Source organism: Pinus tabuliformis, chromosome 5_1, assembly GCF_031772625.1.
Source record: "Pinus tabuliformis cultivar Carrire ecotype Pingquan chromosome 5_1, CPIR1, whole genome shotgun sequence".
In the NCBI taxonomy this organism is placed as follows: Eukaryota; Viridiplantae; Streptophyta; class Pinopsida; order Pinales; family Pinaceae; genus Pinus; species Pinus tabuliformis.
This window is the reverse complement of record NC_142305.1, coordinates 260,369,688-260,394,012: the sequence shown is the minus strand read 5'-3', so window position 1 is coordinate 260,394,012 and position 24,325 is coordinate 260,369,688. Positions and strand designations below refer to the sequence as shown.

At 38.9% G+C, this 24,325-nt stretch overlaps 1 pseudogene; it reads right to left on the bottom strand.

Annotated features, from left to right (window-relative positions):
• The window catches only part of LOC149164392 (protein NRT1/ PTR FAMILY 8.3-like), a 117,202-nt pseudogene extending 95,133 nt beyond the window's left edge, over nucleotides 1–22,069 (bottom strand).
• Nucleotides 22,070–24,325: the final 2,256 nt, after the last annotated feature.

Genomic DNA, 24,325 nt, shown 5'->3' with positions numbered 1-24,325 from the left:
CTTACATCATCCATAAATCAGGGAGAGAAAAGGCATAGAATGAATCCCCTCTCTGAGGAGGAAATGCCAATAGGGCAGTCTCTGGGCATGGGCCCAACTAGTAGAGAAGCATCCGCTAGTTCCTTCCAGCAAGGACAAGACAGAACAATGGGAGGAGAAGTCAGCTCCTCAAGCCACCAAAGAGAAGATGAAGGAGGCATCAAACAACAGTTCATTGATATTAAAAGGAAAAATGAGCCACTTAAAATACAGCTCTATAATCATCTGCTGAAAATGGCTCCTACCAACCAGCAAAGACTGATGTTTGCCTATGATGTTCATGAGGGCAAGATGATAATGAGTCATTTTATGCCAGCTGTAGTACAGCCACAGTCCCCTGCAGATTATATAAGGACCAATCTTGAGGTCCTTGCCAAGGACATCCACCCAATGGATCAAATCGAATTGCACAAGCAAACGGGCGAGATGGTGTATGCCTCCCTGGCAGATAAGACACTAGTGAATTACAGGCTAGAAAATAGACTAAATAATACAACTGCCCAGCTTGAGTTGGAAAGGGCATCCTCTAAAGCAAAGGATAACAGAATCAAAGCCTTGGAGGAAATAATTATAGAACTTGGGCATGATCCCAAGGATATTAAGGCTGTGCAGGCATTGTTGAAATTGAGAGACGCAGACATGGCAGCCCTTAGAAAGATGGTCAAAGTCCCAGCAACAATTCACCCACAAACTGAAGAAGTTGCTCAGCTGAGACATGATCAAGATGCCACAGCTTTGCTGGTATCCCTATACAAATAGCTAATCCAAACCCAAGAGAAGTTGGGAGAGTCAGAGGCTGCCCAGGCAGCATTGCAGCAAAAGGAAGGAGGTCAAACCTCTCAGCCTCCTCCTGAAATAATTAATCTTGAGGAAGGTCCTCAAACCACTACTCCCCCTACTCAACAAACAGAACAGGCAGCACCATCCACCTCAGCACCAACGCCAACAACAGACCAGGCTTCAAGCCTAGACATGCAGAAGCTAAGGAATGAAATCCAAGCCCTGGAAGCCCAAATGGCAGAGTTAAAAGAGGCCAGGGAAAATTTGGTCAAATTGAATGAAAGATATGACAAATCTAAGTAGACTGTAGCACAAAAGGGCAGGGAAATAAAGGCCCTTAAGGATAAGATAAAGGAGCTGGAAAAGGAGCTCACATTGGACAAAGTAGTGGCTGAGCTCAAAACAGTCTTATGGGCACATATTGGCCAGTCCATCACTGACCAATGGCAATATATTGAGACAATTCATGAGCAGATTGAGCTCATAGGAAAAGCACATAGGGAAATCCAAAGATCAAGGGCATCTCTAGGCAATATGTCTGAGGTTGCCAATAGAATGATCAATGTGCTTAATAACAGAACAAGTGCTCAGCTGGTAGCAATGGGAATCTCAAGCAGAACTGAGACCATCTAGCTAATAAAGAGGGTCCTAACACCGAGAAGCCTAGTGAAGACACTGGAGAGAAGGACCCAGGATATGCAGACCGAGGTCAATAGATTCATGGACACATTTGTGGCATTGCAGAACAGAGGTCTTCCAAGCTTATTGAACAGCGCAGGAAAACTTCTTTCACATGAAAAGTATGCCAAGAGGGTGAACACCTTTGCCACAAATCAGATTACAGAGAAGGCCAGCACCTCAGAGGAAACAGGGCCAACAACAGGACAAAGTCTCTACAACAGGGTAGAGAAATTATTTTTTATTATGGATGAGATCAAGCATCTATTTGAAGTGCCTCCCAATTTCTACAAATACACAGAGGCAGATGAGACATTAGAGGCAATTCTTAGGCATCAATTTCCCACACAGGAATACTGGACCAAAATGATACAGCTGATATTGTAAGCTAGAGCCTGTAGATCAAGTTTTTGTTATTTATTATTCAAAATTACAAATGATCATGCACAGGAAAACTTGGAAAGATCAGCATGCATGAAAAGGGAAGGTCTGAGCCAACTCAGCAGAACTATTTGGCCAATAAAGCACAATTGACAGCTAACAGGTAGCAGGGCCGAAAGTTACAGCATGACAACCATAAAGACGCGTTTTTCAGCATTAAAGCATAACATTCAGACCGACTCAGTGGCCTCCAAAGGTCAAATATCTCCTGACAGACATAAAGAGCATTTATGTTGTATTAAAAGCAGTAATAACTTCTTATCTGCTGTTCTATACAAGTTGGTGAAAACATTTATTTCCCAGATGACTCAACGCCTTAGATATTTTGTATAACCTTTTGTATATATTTCCCCCTGGCATAAGCTTGCAGGGGTTGTTGTTGATTTCTCTTCAAGAGTTCTCTTGCTGTAAATTTTCAGAGTTTAATACAAAGGCTGATGGAATTTCCAAAGTCTGTGTGGTCTGAGGGATTGTAATGCGATTGCTGAGTGCTACAGGATTCCTGTGTGTTATCATGGCTCAATAAGTTTATTTTAAACTTTCGTTATGTTCTTTCTATTATTTTTCATAACTCATCCATGTTCTAGATTTCACAATTAATGGCAGAGAAAAAGATTAATTCCAGGATTTATTCATAGAATACCCTGAATTCAATATGTGCTATTACAAATGTTTTCTTCAGTTATGGTTATAAAGGTGTGATTCTTAACTGCTGCACCCCTACACTGTATCTTTCACAGGAATTATTGTTTAAGAATTCAAGTCTGCTCCTTTACAATACATATCTTTCTCACAACCGAGCTTAGTGGAAAATTCTTAATTGCTTTTCACTGGTTACACACATTTCATCATTATAATATTAAGTTTGTTTCATGAGATATTCAAAAGGCCCTGCAGTTTCAGCAATCCTAATATACCTCTCAAACAACCAGTAACCAAAGACTCCATTACCCAATGGACTAGAATTGTCTGAAGGTTTCTACCTTGGATACAAAAGACATCCCTCAACCAAAAACATAAAACCAAACCCTGAAACATCACAGCTAGCCTAAAATACTATCAAAACAGTGACAAATCATAAAGAGAGAGCCCTCTCTGATTACAGCTTGGCTAGAAGCTGTAATCCAAAGATTGGTTAGTGGTTACCCCGGCCGTATTCCCTTGGGAGTCATAGGGAACAACCTGGGTGTTAACATAATTGGCGACTCCACTGGGGACTTCCTTAGGATTTTCTAATTACTATATATCTCCTAAATCTACAGATGAAGTCTGAATACCAGCCAGGAAGCCTTCAGAACTGTTTTTGTTTTACATTAACAGGTTCAGATAAATGCTGCTTCAGTCAATCTTCATGTTAGCTTTGGGAAATATACATCCATTCCAAAATCTTGCCTAGTCCTTACAGATATAAAAATGCTCCAAAAAACATACTCAAAAAAAGGTTCAGAAGCTGGCTCCTAAATGGGAAACCAGACACACTAGGTCAAACCCTGACCCAAATCCACCAGCAGTTTTTGAAAATCCTAATACAATCCCTAAAATAATTAGGAAACAGCAAAGGCAGGAAAATCCTAGTGATTTGAGTCCTGAGACAGCTCACCCTGAACCTGTTCCCACTCCAATCAAGGTTCTATTTCGGTCTAGCCTTGACTCCCCCAGTTCACCATCTACATCTCAAAGCCCTCCTTTCATACCTTCATCCACTGCACATATTCCCTTGACCAACACTCTAGTTTCTACGAGTCCCATCAACCCTGTAGTACCCATCATCCCTGTCATCCCGTTTATCCCTGTCAATCCCACAAACCTCGCAAATATGGCCAATAGGTATGCACCCTTGCAGTTACCTACTAATGCTGCAGCTCTACCCCAAGACTACCAAACTAAGATCTCATATTTTGACTCCACTGGCCCTTTCACAGCTATTCAGCATGCCAAAAAGATGCAAGATCATTTTGAGACCTATGAAATAGATGATGACAATGTGTGAATGACGATGTTTGTTCAAAGTCTGACTGGGGATGTAAGAACTTGGTTTAGATCCCTGAATGAAAATTCCATCACTACTCCTGATGAGCTTTATCAAGCCTTTACTAACAGATGGGAGAAAAAGAAAGATCCTCTGCACATACTTGGTGAATATGACACTATCAAAAGAGGTCCCCAAGAGACTGTTTTGGAGTATTGTGCAAGATTCAACAATGTATATAACGCAATCCCACAAAATTTAAGACCTCCTCCTGATTTGGCCTTGTACAAATTTCCTGATGGTTTTGACCCTGATATGGCCTATCAGTTGAAGGAGAGAGCTCCTGAAACCCTCACAGATGCCCAAAAGGTTGTTGTCACAGTGGAAGCTAACCTGTTTGCCAAAAGAAACAGAGCAAGGTTGGAAAAGAGAACCACCTTCAAAGAAGAACCCTCAGCCTTTGATAAAAAACTGGATGCAATACTCACTGGTATGAAGAGATTGGGTGATAGAGTGGAATCTGTTGAGAGAAAGTCATCATGGGAAACACCACAAAAAAACCCTGCTAGGAATCCAAATTTTAGGAGAACTCAAAATCCAAACGTTGGCAAGGCCAGTTCTGACCCAGACATAAGACCCCCTTTCCAAGAGAATTATGCTGAGACTTCCACATCAAGTGAACCCAATGAAGATCCCCACATTAATTTAATGGGTTTGGATGGTGAAAGTCAAGTCTTTTTAACACAAGAAGATCATGAGGATGAGGAAATCAAGTTGTTCCAAACCAAATCAGGTGAGTCATTTGACTTTAAACAAGGCTATGACACAGCGGTTTATGAAGTCCATAAACAATACAAGTTAAGGAGTAGAACTGTAAATGTAATGCAACCTGAAAAGATAAAGGATAGCCAGCAGCCCAAAAGAGCCATAGTCATAGAGCCAAATGACACAACGGAATCACTTGCAAAGGAAGTAACCATTGAAGAAATCACTGAACCGTTTTCTTCAAAACAACAGCCCATGGCTACATCATCCTTGCACCCTAACCCAAGTGTCACTCCTCAAGAGATGAGCAAGAAGGGCAAGCCTCAAGATCAAGATAAGAATCAAGAAGAAGAGTTAGTGAACAGGGAAGAACTGTCATCCACAACCAAAAGACCCAATCTGAAAAACCCTTTGACCTAGAAACTGAAATTGGTAAATTGAAGGTAGTTATTCCTCTTTCAGAACTAGCCAAGCATGACATTTATAAACAACAAATCAAGAAGTCCCTTCAACTTACTAACAACAAAGATGATGTCAATGTGTTGGATGATACCCCAGAATTGTTGTTTGGTCCAGAGGTTGATGGAAAAATAGTAGTCACTGGGATATTACCTTTTTATGTCAGTTTACATGTTCATGATAAGATATTACACAATGCAATGTTTGACTCAGGTGCCTCTCACAACCTCATGCCAAAAGCAGTCATGGAAAGATTGAATCTAGATATTACAAGAACATATAAGGACCTATTCTCCTTTGACTCCAGCCAAGTCAAGTGCTTAGGTCTAATAAAAGATCTATGTGTGTCCCTTGTTCAGTACCCAAATAAAACAATTCTAATGGATGTTGTAGTTGCTGATATCCCACCCAAGTATGGGATGCTGTTATCAAGGACATGGGGGGCTAAAATTCAAGGTTCCCTACAACTGGACATGTCATACGCCACCATCTCTGTTTTTGGGCAACCAAAGAGACTGTACAGAGAAACACTAATGAAATACATGGTCAGCAGTGAAGAAAAGCCCCAAAATTTTCCCATATATGCTGTCCATTCAGGCATAGACTCATACATCCTCTTCAATGATAATACAACTCCCTCAAACAATGATGTTGAAACCAATACATTCATACAAGAGGAGGACACTGATGAACAAACTGCTACCCAAGAAATAATGGTTAAACCATTACTAAACAAAGCTGTTGTTCTAGAAATTAAGCTAATTCAATCAAGTGATCAAACTTTCCTAGAATACAAACCAGGTGAAAAACCAGAACTTCAACTTATGATCCCAGATCACAGAGAAGTTATTAAATCTCCCCTGGAAAAAGAGAACCTATGGTTTCTTGAATTTGATGGGTCAGTCAACAAATTAGGGGCAGGAGCTGGAGTTTGGATACATAATAGACAAAACAGTCATGCAGAAGGCCGAGCCTACAGACTAAATTTCAGATGCACTAATAACATGGCAGAGTATGAAGCTCTTTTACTAGGCCTCAAGCTAGTAAAATCCCAACAAGCCATAAAAGTGTCAATTCTAGGAGACTCAGACCTAGTTGTCCAACAAGTAAAGGGAAATTTTGTCACCAATGACAAAAGACTGAGATCTTATAGATCTGCTGCTGCTGAACTACTACAGTCCTTCACTGAATTTGAAATTACCAAGATTCCCAGAATCCATAACTTGCATGCTCACAATTTAGCCACATTTGCAAGTACCTGCAAGCTACCTTTTGAGTCCCACCACTGCTTTACAGCTGAGGTAAGACATAGACCTTCTGTCCCAAACAATGTCAAGGACTGGCAAGTATTTGAAGATGATACACAAATAAATAATTTCTTGACCTTGCAACAAGAATTTGCAGGATTAAATATTGACACTGAAAGAGCAAGTCAATCACAAATACTTGAAAGAGAAAGTCAATCACAAATACCTGAAAGAGAAAGTCAATCACAAATACAGTTTGAACACAATAACCACCCTATATCACCCAGGACAACAAAACAAATGCTACATCCAACCATTTTCAACAAAGAAAACATACAAGAAATTCAACAAAACAGTTATGAAGAAGTGCCTGTTACAGAGGCTGAAATCATAGAGCTGAAAGACAATTTTCTTCCAACAGACCTAACTCCATTAGAGGACATCTTTGACTCAAATGACATCCCTACAAAACCAAAGATGCAGCCCCTTAACACTGTCGTTGAGGAATGCAACATTGGAACCATTGAGAAACCCAAGATAATAAAATTGTCTACATCCTTACCTCCTGATCAAAAGCCCAAATACATTGACCTTTTCAAAGAGTTTCAGGACGTGTTCGCATGGGGCTATGAGGATCTAAAATCCTATGCTACCTCCGTTATCCAGCACACTATTCCTCTCAAGCCTAATCAAAATCCATTCAAACAGAAATTGAGAAGAATTAATCCCATGCTTCTCCCCTCAATTGAAAAGGAGCTGCAAAAAATGTTTAAAGCTGGTATCATAGCACCAATCAGGTTTTCTGATTGGATTTCAAATTTGGTGCCCACAAGAAAGAAAACTGGTGAAATAAGGCTCTGTGTTGATCTTAGAAACTTAAATCAAGTGTCCCTCAAGGACAATTATCCCTTGCCTAAGATGGATCACATTCTCCAAAGAGTGGTAGGGGCCTCAAGGATTTCATTACTTGATGGATTCTCAGGTTTCAACCAGATCCTAGTTCACCCTGATGATCAGGATAAAACAACATTTACAACCCCTTGGGGAACCTTCAAATATGTGAAAATGCCCTTTGGATTGAAAAATGCAGGGGCTACCTTTCAAAGAGCAATGGATATTGCTTTTGCCAAAGAGATTCATGACTTCCTTGTCATTTATTTAGATGATCTCACACCTTTCTCAAAATCAGACCAAGAACATTTGAAACATTTGAGACAGATCTTCCTAACATGCAGGAAATATGGAATCTCCTTGAATCCCAAGAAATCCTTATTTGGTTTGGAAGAAGGTAAGCTATTGGGACATATCATTTCAAAGGATGGCATCAGAATTGACCCAGATAGGATACAAGCTATCTTACACATGCCCCACCCAAGAAATATCAAAGAATTGCAAGCATTCTTGGGAAAAATAAATTTCTTGAGAAGATTTATCCCAAACTTAGCAGAACTGATCAGATTACTAAATAACATGCTAAAGAAGGATTCAAAAGTGAAATGGACTGTTGAAGCAAATCAAGCCTTTGAAGGTATAAAATTGGCCCTTACCCAAACTCCAGTCCTAACAAATCCTCAATTTGATAAAGAATTCATCATTTTCTCCTTTGCCTCCCAACATACTATAGCTGTTGTTTTATTACAGAAAGATGACCAAGGAAATGAAAAGCCCATTGCTTTCTTTAGCAGAGCTCTTAGAGATGCACCTCTGAAATATCAAATCATGGAAAAACAAGCTTATGCTTTGGTCAAGGCCATTAAAGACTTTAGGATTTACATCCTTTATTCCCATGTTATAGCTTATGTGCCAAGTCCTATTGTAAAAGACATACTCACCCAAGAAAACTTAGAGGGTAGAAGAGGAAAATGGATTGCCAACATCTTGGAATTTGACATTGAAATAAAACCTACAAAGCTGATAAAAGGGCAAGGCTTGGCCAAATTAATGACAGAATCAAACTTCCAAGCCTTAGACATAAACCAACTGGACAATGAACCGGAGTTGGCGACTCCAAAGATCAACGTAGCCTTTGAACAATCCCCTTGGTACTCTGATATATGTTATGTGTTACAAAACATGTGTGCTCCCCCAGGATTGTCCAGAACTAAATGTAGGTTCTTAAAAATCAAAGCCTCAAGATTTTGTGTTATGGATGGTAATTTGCTTTGGAAAACCCATGAAGGGATATTGCTAAACTGCTTAATTGAGAATGAGACTGACAATATCATGAAAGAATTTCATGCAGATGACTGTGGTGGACACTTGTACTGGAAGTCCACCGTGGACAAAATACTAAGGGCTAGTTACTATTGGCCCACTGTTTTCTCTGATGTTAAAAAGTTTACCACATCATGTCTAAAATGTCAAGTGTTTGAGGGAAAGAGAAAGTTACTACCACTTCCCTTGAGGCCTATTGCCACAGAGAGACCTTTTCAACAATGGGGCTTGGATTTCATTGGGGAAATTCATCCCTCATCTTCAGGCCAACATAGATGGATTCTAACTGCTACAGACTACTTCACTAAGTGGATTGAAGTTGTTCCATGCAGACAAGCAAATGATTCAACAATCATTCAGTTTTTGGAGAATAACATATTGGCTAGATTTGGTTGTCCTGACAAATTAATAACAGACAATGTTGCTGCTTTCATATCTAAGAAGATGGTGAATTTCTGCCACAAATTTCACATTACCTTGGGCCATTCTACTGCATACTATCCCCAAGGAAATGGCCTTGCTGAGTCATCAAATAAAAGGCTAGTAAACATCATAAAGAAAGTGCTGGAAGAAAATAAAAAGAATTGGCATAAGAAACTTGTGAATGCCTTATGGACAGATAGACTAACAACCAAGATATCAATTAGGGTCAGCCCATATGAGTTAGTCTATGGATTAGAAGCCAAATTCCCTTCAGCACTAGGGATTCTTGTTATGAAACTTCTTCAAGAAAGTCAAGCTGAACCAAATGATATGCAGAGAAGGATAAATCAAATTATATGTTTACAACAAACTAAAGACCAAGTTTACAGCAGAGTTCAAGTTTTACAAGAAAAATTAAAGAAAGCTTTTGACAGAAGGACCAAGGCAGAAGATTTTAATGTTGGAGACAAAGTCCTCAAGTGGGATTCAAGAAGGGAAGATAAAGGAAAACATGGAAAATTTGATTCCCTTTGGAGAGGACCATTTGCTGTTCAAGCAGTACAAGGAAACAATACTTATTTCCTTAAAGGTCTTAAAGAAACTGATTTGGATGAAGGTCCTGTGAATGGCAGGATGTTGAAGCACTATTTTGACTACTATCCATAAGTGCAGCCTGAGGTTCCCTTGTACATAATCAGGTGTATATATTACTTTCTGTTAAAATGTAAAAATGCAGTTTCCCAAGTTTTATTGGTTCTCAGCCAAAAGCTAATGAGTTCAGAGATTTACCAAGATGGGAAGAATACAATTTTGGCATTTCACAGTAGCATACTTCAAGTTTTGGTAAAAGCAGTCAAGGGCCAAGGCATTCTGACCTGCTGTTCTTGGTCTTTCAAATGGAAAAACCATCCCCATGTGGAGCCACTGTTAGCGACCTATACCAATAGGTTTCATATTTCATGATTGGCAAAGAAAATTCCAAATATGCTCTGCTTTGGTGATGCAAAGATCCCATATTTCCTAGAGAAAACAATGCATGTACATAAGTTCTTTGTTGACTCAATTTTGATGAATGGTCCAACAGCCTAATCTGGACCATGCCATGTTTCAATTTTTGTTGTAGAGTAGAGAAAGAAGTCTGTCCAAACTGTTTAATCTTGGCAGGCCAGTAGCTTAGGTAGAGAATTAAGGTTCCCAACTGCTTAATCTAGGACCTTGGAAGCAATAAGAGTAGTTCTAGATAGAAAATCAAAAGAAAAAGCCAAGAGAAAAGAAAAGGCAAATAAGGGTCTGCAAGTCTAAGTGCACCCTCCAAGAAGAAACAAAAAAATGCTAGGCAAGTAGATGGGTAGGCAGATGGGGTTGCAGAAATGTAATTCCTTATAATTGAATGTGTGATAACCTATTCACAAAGGATAATCAATGGATTGAGAAGCTCCTCTTCTCCATCAGGTGGCAGCAAAGCAAAGGAGCATGTCTAACTTCCCAGTTTCCCCTTTCACTCCCATTCCTAACATCCCCTCATCAATTGAGATTCATGGAAGAATTTGAGGTTTTATGGTGGTTCTTATTCCTTTAAAAGCCACATTTCTTGTCTAAAATTCTTTTCATTTTGATCTACTCCCTAAACTAAGTGATTTCCAAATAAACTTAGTGAGTTCACTCCTTATTCACCATTTCATCCATATTAACCCCTGACCTCTATTATCTAAATCCCCTATGTTACCCTTTCCCTACTATTATAACACTATGGTGTATAAACCCCAAGCATTGTATAAATATCCCTCCCCTTGGCATTATAGCCATATGTTCACTATCAGGGATTAAATTGACATCTGGTCAGCTTAAGAGCCCTAACTCTTGCCCCTCTTTCCCCTTCTGAAGTGATTTAACCCATTAAACCCTTCATTAGCTAAGAACCCTTGTGAAAACCCATTTCCACCACTAACCTGATCCGTTTGCAAAAAACATATGAAAACCCACTTTTTCCCATTTACCCAAAGTTTGGCACAAGAGCGCATTTGCATAAAAATACATTGGAAAAACTACGTAATCCGCCAAATTTCCAAAGGTCCCGCCGGGCGCAAATCTCAAAAGAAACATTATTTTATTCCTGCCCTCCATCCGTATCGTTCGGCCACCTCAACGTCCCGTCGACCGTCGGATGGGGCCCTTTTGATCCGACGGCCCTCGTGCATATCGGACCGGCCCCGACGTCCGAGAGTTACCTTCCGATATCTGTCAGAGGGTGACGTCAAGCCTCTACTACGCGTCACCCCCACAGCGTATCGGAGGTACATCTGACATTTTTGCTTCCGTATCAAAAGCGGTGCGATATGAAACCGCTAACCACTTCCGGTTTCGGTTGATCCGCCCTGCCCGCGTCACCGCCATGTCAGCGCCCCGTCCTCCAGTTTCCCCACCTATCTCCCACTTCACCATCCCCGTGGACCTCTTGTATGCCGCCACGTCGCCCAATGACGTCATGCTGACGTCATCCGACTTTGACCCCACCTAATGACGTCATGCTAACGTCATCCAAAAAAGGCCCCAAAGTCCTAAAAAAACCATATTTTGGCCGAAATGTCGCGTTCTTTGCACTTTTTGCAAAAAAACGTTGTTGTATCCTCTGCATGAATTTCACGTCCGAGCCTTCGTCAACCTGCTGAATTCAACCTGGAGACCGCTGGCGCGCCATTTCACCTACATTCTTGACCATTGCTGACTGTATATCAGGTATTTATCCATGCAAATCGTTTCTGCGCTCGGTTTTGTCTGTAAATTGCCAAAATAACTTAAAACGGTGAAAAAATATATAATTCACCGGCAAATCCCCTCTGCCTAGTCTCCATTTACACCTAGAGTGTTGAAATTCACCAGCTAAGCCTCGTTTACCTGAAATTTTATGAAAACTGCATTCTGTTCGCCCAATCGCGAACTAGTAACCCAAACCATACCAATTTGCTGTAAAAGAGAGAGTAAGGCCAGACATTTGCCTTATTCGTGCTCTAAGCAGTATTTAAATTGCTGCAACTCACCTTTTGTCCTCTGTTCCTAAGTAATTCACCTTCATGTTCATAGAAAACTCTTTGGTGGTGTTCTGCACAGTAACACTAGTCCATAAACAAGATATTCCTTAAAGTAACCATGGATCCACCAGTAGCCCTGGTGGCATTGATCGTTGCTCCATTGAATGCCCCTCAGAGACAATTGGAGTGGAAGCCTCTAGCAGACCTGGATTATCAGATATCCGAAGAAATGTTGATGCACAGCAAGTACCACATTCATCTGTTGAATGAGTTGAGGATTAAACATGAAGCTGGAACAGATGTATTAGGTATTTGGGACTCTTTTCTCCCTATCTTCAAACTCCCACAGGTCAACCAGTTTCATGAGCTAATTCATCTATGTGCTGAATGCTATGACCCTACTCAGAGGGCAGTGATTGACCCTTCAGGCTCAGTTGTTTTCTATATCACTCCTGAAGCCATCAGAGAGACGTTGCAATTCAAAACTCAGAAGAAATTGGTTCCTTTGTCACTGAGTGATCTGATTAAGCAAGGAGCCAGGTTGACAGATGCTCAGGTCACCAAATTAAATCAACTCTACATTGACTCTGACTCTGTGAAGTATCCTCCTATCAACCATGTATACCTCAATCAACTGGGCAGAGACCTAGTACATATGATCAGTCCCATCCGGGGCTACAATTCGATTGAGTTTTTTGACGAAACTATGCTGGTAATGATGCTTATGTTTACCCCTGGCAAGTCTCCGATCTGCTATGACTATGCCACCTATATATCAGACAAAATACATGAGCAATTGATGAACTTGGCAAGAGAAAGGGTGTTCAGATACACCTCCTACATCTACCATTTGATTTTGTACTATCAACACGAGAAATTTCATTTTGCTATGAAAAGAGTGGATGCACAAGGAAACCCAAGGTCAGTAGTCCATTGGTCCTCTGCCTTCCACTGCAGATCTAAATCTCCATACACTTACTGTGAGTTCATAGATCTCTTCATCCACCCAGCCATGTCTATACTGATGAGCTCACCTCCTCCAAGGCTCACTGATGAGATGCAGAGGGTCCTTCAGCTATCTAAAACATACAGCATTGGGGACTGGTACTTCTACCAGAACCACACGGTCATCAGGGTATATGGGTGTGAATTGCCTCCCTACAGATTGCCCAGATATGTACCCATGAGATTGTTTGCCCTGGAATATTTCAGGCAGTTTGGGAATGCCGATGTGCTTCACTTTTCAGGCAGAGGTAAGAAAGCACAGCTGAAGGTCAGGAACCAACTTGGCCACTTTATCTACAACAAAAGGGAAGAAGGCTGGCAAGAGGCAGATAGAATGTTAGAATCCCTTGGCCTGCAAACCAGTTTCCTGTGGAAACCATATGACCCCAATCACTTCATAACTTTAAGAAGGGTCAAGTATAGGCTGTCAGGTTATGACCAGATAAGGATCCCTCACATAGAAAAATATGCAAATCAAGTAAAATGGAGGAGAGGATCCTTAGAGGAGCCTGTTACACAAGAAGAGTTGAATCAAAGAGCAGTGAGAAATCTGAAAAAGATGGCTAACCTTGAACTTTGTTCACAGGTACTCACTCTTCCAAGCACACAAGTGGGAGCAGTTGCCTCGTCCTCAACTGCAAATCAGCAAGCGGCCAAAGCTAGTGAGCAAACCTCTAGCAAAGGCAAGGAAAAAGAGATGGAAACAGAACAGCCGCCTCATGAGGAGGTGCAGCAGCCACAACAGCAAGAAAAACAGCAAGAAGAGGGGCAGCAGGACAAAGAGCAGCCATTACAGCAAGAAATGGCAGCTAAGGCCCCAATTTTCACTGAGCAGCAGGCTCAGAACACTGTGCCTCCTAGACAAGAAACTACAACTGAAACCTCAGTCCTCCAAACTCCACAAAAGGAGGATATAAGTAGGAAAAGGGACAGAGAGACTCCCCTTACATCATCCATAAATCAGGGAGAGAAAAGGCATAGAATGAATCCCCTCTCTGAGGAGGAAATGCCAATAGGGCAGTGTCTGGGCATGGGCCCACCTAGTAGAGAAGCATCCGCTAGTTCCTTCCAGCAGGGACAAGACAGAACAATGGGAGGAGAAGTCAGCTCCTCAAGCCACCAAAGAGAAGCTGAAGGAGGCATCAAACAGCAATTCATTGATATTAAAAGGAGAAATGAGCCACTTAAAATACAGCTCTATAATCATCTGCTGAAAATGGCTCCTACCAACCAGCAAAGACTGATGTCTGCCTATGATGTTCATGAGGGCAAGATGATAATGAGTCATTTTATGCCAGCTGTAGTATAGCCACGGTCCCCTGCAGATTATATAAGGACCAATCTTGAGGTCCTTGCCAAGGACATCCACCCAATGGATCAAATCGAATTGCACAAGCAAATGGGTGAGATGGTGTATGCCTCCCTGGCAGATAAAACACTAGTGAATTACAGGCTAGAAAATAGCCTAAATAATACAACTGCCCAGCTTGAGTTGGAAAGGGCATCCTCTCAAGCAAAGGATAATAGAATCAAAGCCTTGGAGGAAATAATTATAGAACTTGGGCATGATCCCAAGGATATTAAGGCTGTGCAGGCATTGTTGAAATTGAGAGACGCAGACATGGCAGCCCTTAGAAAGATGGTCAAAGTCCCAGCAACAATTCACCCACAAACTGAAGAAGTTGCTCAGCTGAGACATGATCAAGATGCCACAGCTTTGCTGGTATCCCTATACAAACAGCTAATCCAAACCCAAGAGAAGTTGGGAGAGTCAGAGGCTGCCCAGGCAGCATTGCAGCAAAAGGAAGGAGGTCAAACCTCTCAACCTCCTCCTGAAATAATTAATCTTGAGGAAGGTCCTCAAACCACTGCTCCCCCTACTCAACAAACAGAACAGGCAACACCATCCACCTCAGCACCAACGCCAACAACAGACCAGGCTTCAAGCCTAGACATGCAGAAGCTAAGGAATGAAATCCAAGCCCTGGAAGCCCAAATGGCAGAGTTAAAAGAGGCCAGGGAAAATTTGATCAAATTGAATGAAAGATATGACAAATCTAAGCAGACTGTAGCAGAAAAGGGCAGGGAAATAAAGGCCCTTAAGGATAAGATAAAGGAGCTGGAAAAGGAGCTCACATTGGACAAAGTAGTGGCTGAGCTCAAAACAGTCTAATGGGCACATATTGGCTAGTCCATCACTGACCAATGGCAATACATTGAGACAATTCATGAGCAGATTGAGCTCATAAGAAAAGAATATAGGGAAATCCAAAGATCAAGGGCATCTCTAGGCAATATGCCTGAGGTTGCCAATAGAATGATCAATGTGCTTAATAACAGAACAAGTGCTCAGCTGGCAGCAATGGGAATCTCAAGCAGAACTGAGACCATCCAGCTAATAAAGAGGGTCCTAACACTGAGAAGCCTAGTGCAGACACTAGAGAGAAGGACCCAGGATATGCAGACCGAGGTCAATAGATTCATGGACAAATTTGTGGCATTACAGAACAGAGGTCTTCCAAGCTTACTGAACAGCGCAGGAAAACTTCTTTCACATGAAAACTATGCCAAGAGGGTGAACACATTTGCCACAAATTAGATTATAGAGAAGGCCAGCACCTCAGAGGAAACAGCGCCAACAACAGGACAAAGTCTCTACAACAGGGTAGAGAAATTATTTTTTATTATGGATGAGATCAAGCATCTGTTTGAAGTGCCTCCCAATTTCTACAAATACACAGAGGAAGATGAGACATTAGAGGCAATTCTGAGGCATCAATTGCCCACATGGGAATACTGGACCAAAATGATACAGCTGATATTGTAAGCTAGAGTCTATAGATCAAGTTTTTGTTATTTATTATTCAAAATTACAAATGATCATGCACAGGAAAACTTGGAAAGATCAGCATGCATGAAAAGGGAAGGGCTGAGCCAACTCAGCAGAACTATTCGGCCAATAAAGCACAATTGACAGCTAATAGGTAGCAAGGCCGAAAGTTGCAGCACGACAACCATAAAGACGCATTTTCCAACATTAAAGCAGAACGTTCAGACCGACTCGGTGGCCTCCAAAGGTCAAAATATCTCCTGACAGACATAAAGAGCATTTATGTTGTATTAAAAGCAGTAATAACTTCTTATCTGCTGTTCTGTACAAGTTGGTGAAAACATTTATTTCCCAGATGACTCAACGCCTTAGATATTTTGTATAACCTTTTGTATATATTTCCCCCTGGCATAAGCTTGCAGGGGTTGTTGTTGATTTCTCTTCAAGAGTTCTCTTGCTGTAAATTTTCAGAGTTTAATACAAAGGCTGATGGAATTTCCAAAGTCTGTGTTGTCTGAGGGATTGTAATGCGATTGCTGAGTGCTACAGGATTCCTGCGTGTTATCATGGCTCAATAAGTTTACTTTAAACTTTCGTTATGTTCTTTCTGTTATTTTTCATAACTCATCCATGTTCTAGATTTCACAATTAATGGCAGAGAAAAAGATTAATTCCAGGATTTATTCATAGAATACCCTGAATTCAATCTGTGCTATTACAAATGTTTTCTTCAGTTATGGTTATAAAGGTGTGATTCTTAACTGCTGCACCCTTACACTGTATCTTTCACAGGAATTATTGTTTAGGAATTCAAGTCTGCTCCTTTACAATACATCTCTTTCTCACAACCGAGCTTAGTGGAAAATTCTTAATTGCTTTTCACTGGTTACACACATTTCATCATTATAATATCAAGTTTGTTTCATGAGATATTCAAAAGGCCCTGCAGTTTCAGCAAGCCTAATCTACCTCTCAAACAACCAGTAACCAAAGACTCAATTACCCAATGGACTAGAATTGTCTGAAGGTTTCTACCTTGGATACAGAAGACATCCCTCAACCAAAAACATAAAACCAAACCTTGAAACATCACAGCTAGCCTGAAATACTATCAAAACAGTGACAAATCATAAAGAGAGAGCCCTCTCTGATTACAGCTTGGCTAGAAGCTGTAATCCAAAGATTGGTTAGTGGTTACCCCGGCCGTATTCCCTTGGGAGTCATAGGGAACAACCTGGGTGTTAACACTCACTATTAAAGATAAGTTTCCCATTCCTGTCATTGATGAATTACTAGATGATATGCATGGATCAATTTACTTCACCAAGTTGGATCTTCGTTCAAGATATCATAAAATCACAATGAAGATTGAAGAAATTTTGAAAACAGCATTTAGAACTCATGAGGTTCATTATGAATTTTTGGTCATGCCTTTTGGCCTTACCAATGCACCTTCAACATTTCAAGGTTTGATGAATTCAATTTTCAAACCATTCCTTAGAAAATTTGTGTTAGTATTTTTTGATGATATACTAATCTACAACAAGTCTTGGAAGGATCATGTTGAGCATGTTGACAGGGTGCTACAACTATTGGAGGAGAAACAATTATATACAAAAAGATCCAAATGTTTCTTTGGAGTACAAGAGGTGGAATATCTGGGTCATATTGTATCTCATGAAGGAGTTAAGGTAGACCCTATCAAAATTAAAGCCATTAAGGAATGGAAAATTCCCACATCCATAAAGCATCCGCAAGGATTTCTCGGGTTGACAGGATATTATCGCAAGTTTGTTAAGAATTATGGGAGAATAGCAGCACCTCTAACAACATTATTGAAGAAAGATGCATTTTTATGGACTCCAGAAGCAACAAAGGCATTCGAACATCTTAAAGCGGCAATGTGCCAAGCACCGGTCTTAGCTACACCGGACTTCACAAAAACCTTTATTGTGGAATGTGATGCTTCAGGAAATGGAATTAGTACTATTTTAATGCAAGATGAAAGACCCATTGCTTTTGAAAGTCGTCCAATCAAGGGAAAGTTTTTACACAAAGATATTTATGAGAAGGAAATGTTGGCAATACTCCATGCACTTAAGAAATGGCGACCCTACCTAATGGGAAGACACTTCAAGGTAAAAACGGCTCATGATAGCCTTAAATACTTTTTAGAACAAATATTATCCTCTGAAGAGCAACAAAAGTGGGTCACAAAGATGTTGGGTTACGACTTTGAAATCATCTACAAAAAAGGGAAGCAAAATGTGGTGGCAGATGCACTCTCAAGAAAGGATGAGGATGTGGAAGCATTTTTGTGCGCCATTTATATTATCCAACCAGATTGGATAAACAAAGCAAGGGAGGAATGGAAGAATGACAAAGAAGTGTGGGCACTTATACGAAAGTTACAACAAGATTCCACTATGTCTGATACATTTAGCTGGAAAAATGATTCGTTATGGTACAAAGATCGCTTATACCTCTGTAAGAATTCCCAACTAAAACAAAAAATTCTTATGGAATTGCACACTTCTCCCTTAGGAGGGCACTCAGGATTTTTAAAAACTTACCACAGGGTTAAGAAGGAATTTTTTTGGGATGCCCTTAAAGCATATATTCAAAATTTTGTGGCGGAATGTTTGGTTTGCCAACAAAATAAATTTGAAACAATTAAGACATTGGGTCTTTTACAACTTTATCCATTCCAAGCCAACGTTGGGAGGAGGTTTCAATGGATGTTATCACAGGTTTACCCAAGTCTGAGGGAAAGAGTGTCATCATGGTGGTAGTTGATAGACTTACCAAGTATGCACACTTTTGTGCATTATCACATCCATTTAAAGCCAGTACAGTTTCTACTGCATTTATGGAAACAATTCAAAAGCTACATGGAAACCCAAAGATTATTGTAAGTGACAGAGATCCCATTTTCAGTGGAAATTTTTGGACAGAATTATTTTCTTGTCTTGGTACTCAGTTAGCTCATAGCTCATCTTATCATCCTCAATCTGATGGGCAAACTGAGATAGTAAACAAATGTTTGGAAGGATATCTTCGTTGCTTTGTATCTGATAAACAGACACAATGGATCAAATGGTTGCCTCTGGCTGAATGGTGGTATAACACTTCCTTCCATATAGCAACAAAAATGACCCCATTTATGGCACTTTATGGGTATCAGCCACCATCCATCACATCATATTTCAGAGAAAATTCTAAGGTTCAAGCAGTGGAACATCACATTGAACATCAAAAACAAGTCCTCCAACTCTTAAAGGATAACCTCATGTTGTCATAGAATAGAATGAAACAACAGGCAGATCAACATTATAGCGAAAGAAGTTTTGATGTAGGTGATTGGGTATTCCTACAGCTAAAACCATATAAGCAAATGCCCCTCAAGCAAGCTAAGAAGGATAATAAATTATCACCAAAGTATTATGGTCAATACAAGGTGTTGCAAAAGATTGGTACTATGGCATACAAATTGGAGCTTCCTGCAGCTTATCGATTGCACCCAGTTTTCCATGTTTCATGTTTAAAGAAGGTTATAGGCGACAAGCTCCCAGTTCAAAGAATATTGCCAGAACTTGATGAGGAAGGAAAAATTATATTAGAACCGGAAGCAGTCACAGAAACAAGAACTCGATAGCTACGAAATTGATCAATTTCGGAGTATCTTATCAAGTGGAAGAACTTATCCGTTGAAGATTCCACATGGGAGGATGAGAATTTTATACAGAAGCATCCAGAACTTCTCAAGCGTTGAGGACAACACTTTTTTGAAGGAGAGGGGCATGTTGGGTCCCTATAATACTAGTGATTACCCCATTACTATTGTAGTTGTACCCCTTATTAATATTGTTGTGCCACTATTATCCCCATATTGTTATTATTGTGCCTCATAGAATCCCTCTATTGTTATTTTTGTGGCTTTATATTATTATTGTTAGGTCAGCTGGGTTATATTGTGACTCCTTAGACTCCTATATATATAAAGGAGGTTTTTTCATTTGAATCATCCAAGAATTGTTCATTTGTGTAATGTAAAGGAGGTTGCCCCCTCGAAGAGGCTGAATTCTAAGGCATTGATCTCTCCTTTCTATCTTTTTGTGAGTTGGTTTCATAACAAGGTTTCTAATGATGAATAATCTTAGATAACACCTCAATATATTGCAAACTTTAGTCCAACTACAAATCATCCAAAAAAGTTCAAGAACAAATAATCATTGAAGAGAAGTGTACATAAGCATAGCATCTGGCATAATATCAATGTATAATATGAACATCTACCCACAATATAACTAAGCACTAAAAATCTTGCATATCCTCTAGGCCATTCTCCAATTTATTTCGATGTTTCCAACATAAGTTCATTTCTCCATTTGAATTTGAAAATAGAACATGATAGTAAAGATATAAGAAAATGCCATGATCAATATTAATGAAAAACTAGTATTATCACCACTATATCTAACATTGTAACATTGATAAAAGGTTAATTACATTCAACTAAACATTTTACAAGTCAATATAATGTTAAATAAAATTATGTAATCACTTCACCAAAGAGAAATGACTCATGGATAATTGTAATGCATCACATGTAATTTGGAATTTGGCCCTAGTTTTGCTTCTTGTACTGGTATATGTGTACACAAGCGATGTATACCAACAAGTTCAGAAAGCTAAGGGAAGTTAAAAGCCAAAAGTAGTAGGTTAGATGGCCTTCATTGAGATTGTCAGGTATCCATCCCTGTTTTCCTCCTTTAGTGGTGACAAAAGTGTGTAGGTAATAATTAAGGTGCTCAAATATCTTCCTAATGCTATTGTAAGGAGAAAGATAACTGCACAATTTTTTTACCGAATTCCTTAGTATTTCTTAGTTGGTGCTTAGATGGCCTTCATTGAGATTGTCAGGTATCCATCGTTGTTTTCCTCCTTTAGTGGTGACAAAAGTGATAATGGTAACAATTAAGGTGCTCAAATAGATTCCTAATGCTATTTTAAGAAGAGAAAGAGCATTGCACAAGTTGCACAATGGATCAAGAGACTCATCATAGAAAAAATCTAGCGACCCTATAAAGAAAAAAATTGAAGCACCAAGAAATACCAGGGAATTTTCCAAAAAAATGGTCATGGAAACTGGTGTGACTATATCATGGACCAAATCGAGAGTTCTAACAATATCAAAATGCTTGATTTCAACCAAGGAAACTATTGCAATAGAAATTATTGATATGACCAGCCCAATACCCATTCGTTGCAGCTTTGTAAACCCCCTCCCTTTTCCAGTGTACTTACAAGAAATATGCACAATTATGTGATCATAAACTGGAACCCATATCATGACACTCATTATATCAAATATAAACAATGATGCTGAAGAAATTTTGAAGGAACCCATGTTGGTGTCCATGGTCATGCCATGTTCGACAAACATTGTTGACATTTGAGCATAAACAAAAAAGAATACAATACCACTCACCCATATGGGAAACATATGAACCAAAATCTTCAGCTCCTCCACTTGGGTCACAATACATTGTTTCCAAGGATTGGAAAATCCATTGTCCTGAATATCATCTATGTTATTATCACTGCTTTGTCAAGACAACTATGACCATTTTAAGTTGGATCTTAAATAATAGTGGGTAATATATATATATATATATATATATATTTTTCTTATACTACAATTATGTCAACTTGTAGTTCTAGACTCTTGAAACTATCTGATGTACAATGCTCATTTCAATGCAATTATTTTGGTAAATAAAAGAATCATATAAAATCAGCCCTCAAAGTTAAAAAAAGAATAAGAGAAGTACTTGAGATCATTTGTATACTCTATCTTTTCACTTCCTTAAATAACAGAACGCTTGTCTTGCTCCTCCTATAACATTGAACTATCTTAAGGGACTTCCTTTTGCAATTTATGCAATGCTGCAACTATTACTTGGCCTAACCATGTGAGGGGATTTCCTCTAGGTTTCTAGAGTCTATATAGTGGTGTCCCATAAAAGAAAATTATTACAGCTAATCCCACAAAAATGCTAGGGATAGGAAACCCACATCCCCACCCAACACTATCTTCAAACCATACAATAACGCTGCTGGAAACAAGAGCCCCAACATTAATTGAGAAGTAAAAACAATTGAAGCTACAAATGCTGAGTTCAAACATAATTCTTGTATTATCAGAAGTACATGCTTCATCACCATGACTTTGAAGGTTTGTTCTGGCCACTTGCAGAAAACTTTGAATCTCAGCTTGTGGCTCTAAACATGCTTGAAATCACCTTCTCTTAAAAAAAATTGTGATTCGAGTTTATGAGAGATAGAGTCAATCATATTTACCTCACCCTTGCATGCCCTGAGAAGAGGGTTAGCCTCACCCCTTAGGAAATTGCCCCTTTGGTCCAAACTAAAATTTAAAAATAAAGAAATAAAAGTTATACCTCAATCAAACTCCAACAAAAGAATTACAATAAGATTGAATAAAAATGTCAATGTGACAATTGTTACATTATTGTGCACCCCTCTAATTTGCAAGTCCAAATCCAAACCTCTTACAAATTAATTGTTACCATTATTGAATAATTTTTGGGTTTCATGTGACATCTCATAATTGCATGGGAGAAGGCCAGAACTTATTGACCATAGTTATGGTATGCTATGCATACTTGATTTTTTTTTGTTTTATTAAATGAACTAATCATCTCCTCGCCATTGTTTATGCAGACTATAGTTAAATATGTGAACAAAATATTGTTTTGAAATAAAAGGGAATGTTAAACATGTAACCTGAGTCATTTTAGTGTTCTCATTTCAAAGAATAGAATTAATACTTCCAAGGAAACAAGTGTTTCTACAAACCCACATTCTTCAAACATCATTTTGTCCATGCATCCAAAGTACAAGTCATTCATTTTGCATGCCATGTTAATAAAACTCAACAATTTCAACAGAAACATTGAATATCATGACAAAATAGTTTTACATAATGATTTAGTGGCTTTTGGACTCGAAAAAATGCACAAAATTTCATTGAATCATCGCTGAATTTTTTGAAGAGGCATGCTTACTCCCAACCATAATCAAATGCACAATTGTAACTAACCTAAAATTTAGTTTTGTGGATATTTCCCACAAATTTACAAATGATTCAGTGGCTTTTGGACTCGAAAAAATACACAAAATTTCAGTGAGTGATAACTGAAATTTTTGAAGAGGCGTGCTTATTCCCAACCATAATCAAATGCACAGTTGCATCTGACCTAATATTTAGTTTTGTGGCTATTTCCTGCAAGTTAGAAAGATGAAAAATATTGCATAAGGAAGCCTCTTGGAGATGATCAACTTTTTCATTTGTAAAAGTTTATGTTGTTGGATCTGTGAAAAATGAAACTACAGTTTCAATTTGATATTAATAGTTCAGGTCTACAATATGTGGCAAAAAATGAGATTGCTAGGCTGAAACTCAACTCTCAAGTAGGATATCAAAAGAAAGGTTGTGCTTATTTTTCAGTCACCTATATTTTAGTCATGACTATTTTGACTTTTTTGCTAAAGAGTAAGTTCAACAATACATGTACTTGGTGCAACTATGGTCACATGTTAGTAAAAGCTCTTGAAAGTAAAGGGGAAGGCTAATTTTTAAATAGATATGTTATTTTCATGATCATTTGATGACATAACAAAACAAAGGTATTGGCATTTTATCCAAACAATCTAGCATCATCTATAAGGACTCTAACCTCAGTTGAATTAATGTTCTGAAATTATAAACATATAAAATCCAAGCATAAAATAATGATAATTTCATAACCATGAACCTTGAATCAAAATTTAAAACTCCCAAATAAAACTCTCATATTACTAGCGGGTTCTAAATGCACACCACAATATGATGCAAAGTAACAAAGGTCTTAAAATGTCAATACAATTATTTGCTCAAAAATGTTCTGTATAAATGGCATGATAGGCACAGGATCAACATTCAATCCAAAGACAAAAGTTTTCTAGGCACTACAATTATCTTTAATTTCCAATACATTAATAAAAGAAAGAAAGAAATGGTGGAAACCAACTACATAAATGTTCCAGTACTTAATTTTTCAATCTATATGATCCAAAACATATCTTGTATCCTAACAGTGAATGTATTATGTAAAACTAAGAAATAGTTGAAAATACCCTTTTCATAATAGTTTATGTGTTGAAAAAAAAAACATGTGGTTATTAAGAACTTCAAGCTTTTCATTGTAGGAACCAAAACATTTCACTTTGGTACTAATGAGTTCCCTTCAATTCCAAAATACCATGACCTGAATGACATAAAGAAGTTCAACAAAAAAGGAAAAGTAACAATCTATAACAATTTCACAATAATAATTATCTTTACATATTGGCATGGCTTCAGGGAAGACTCTTGAACATT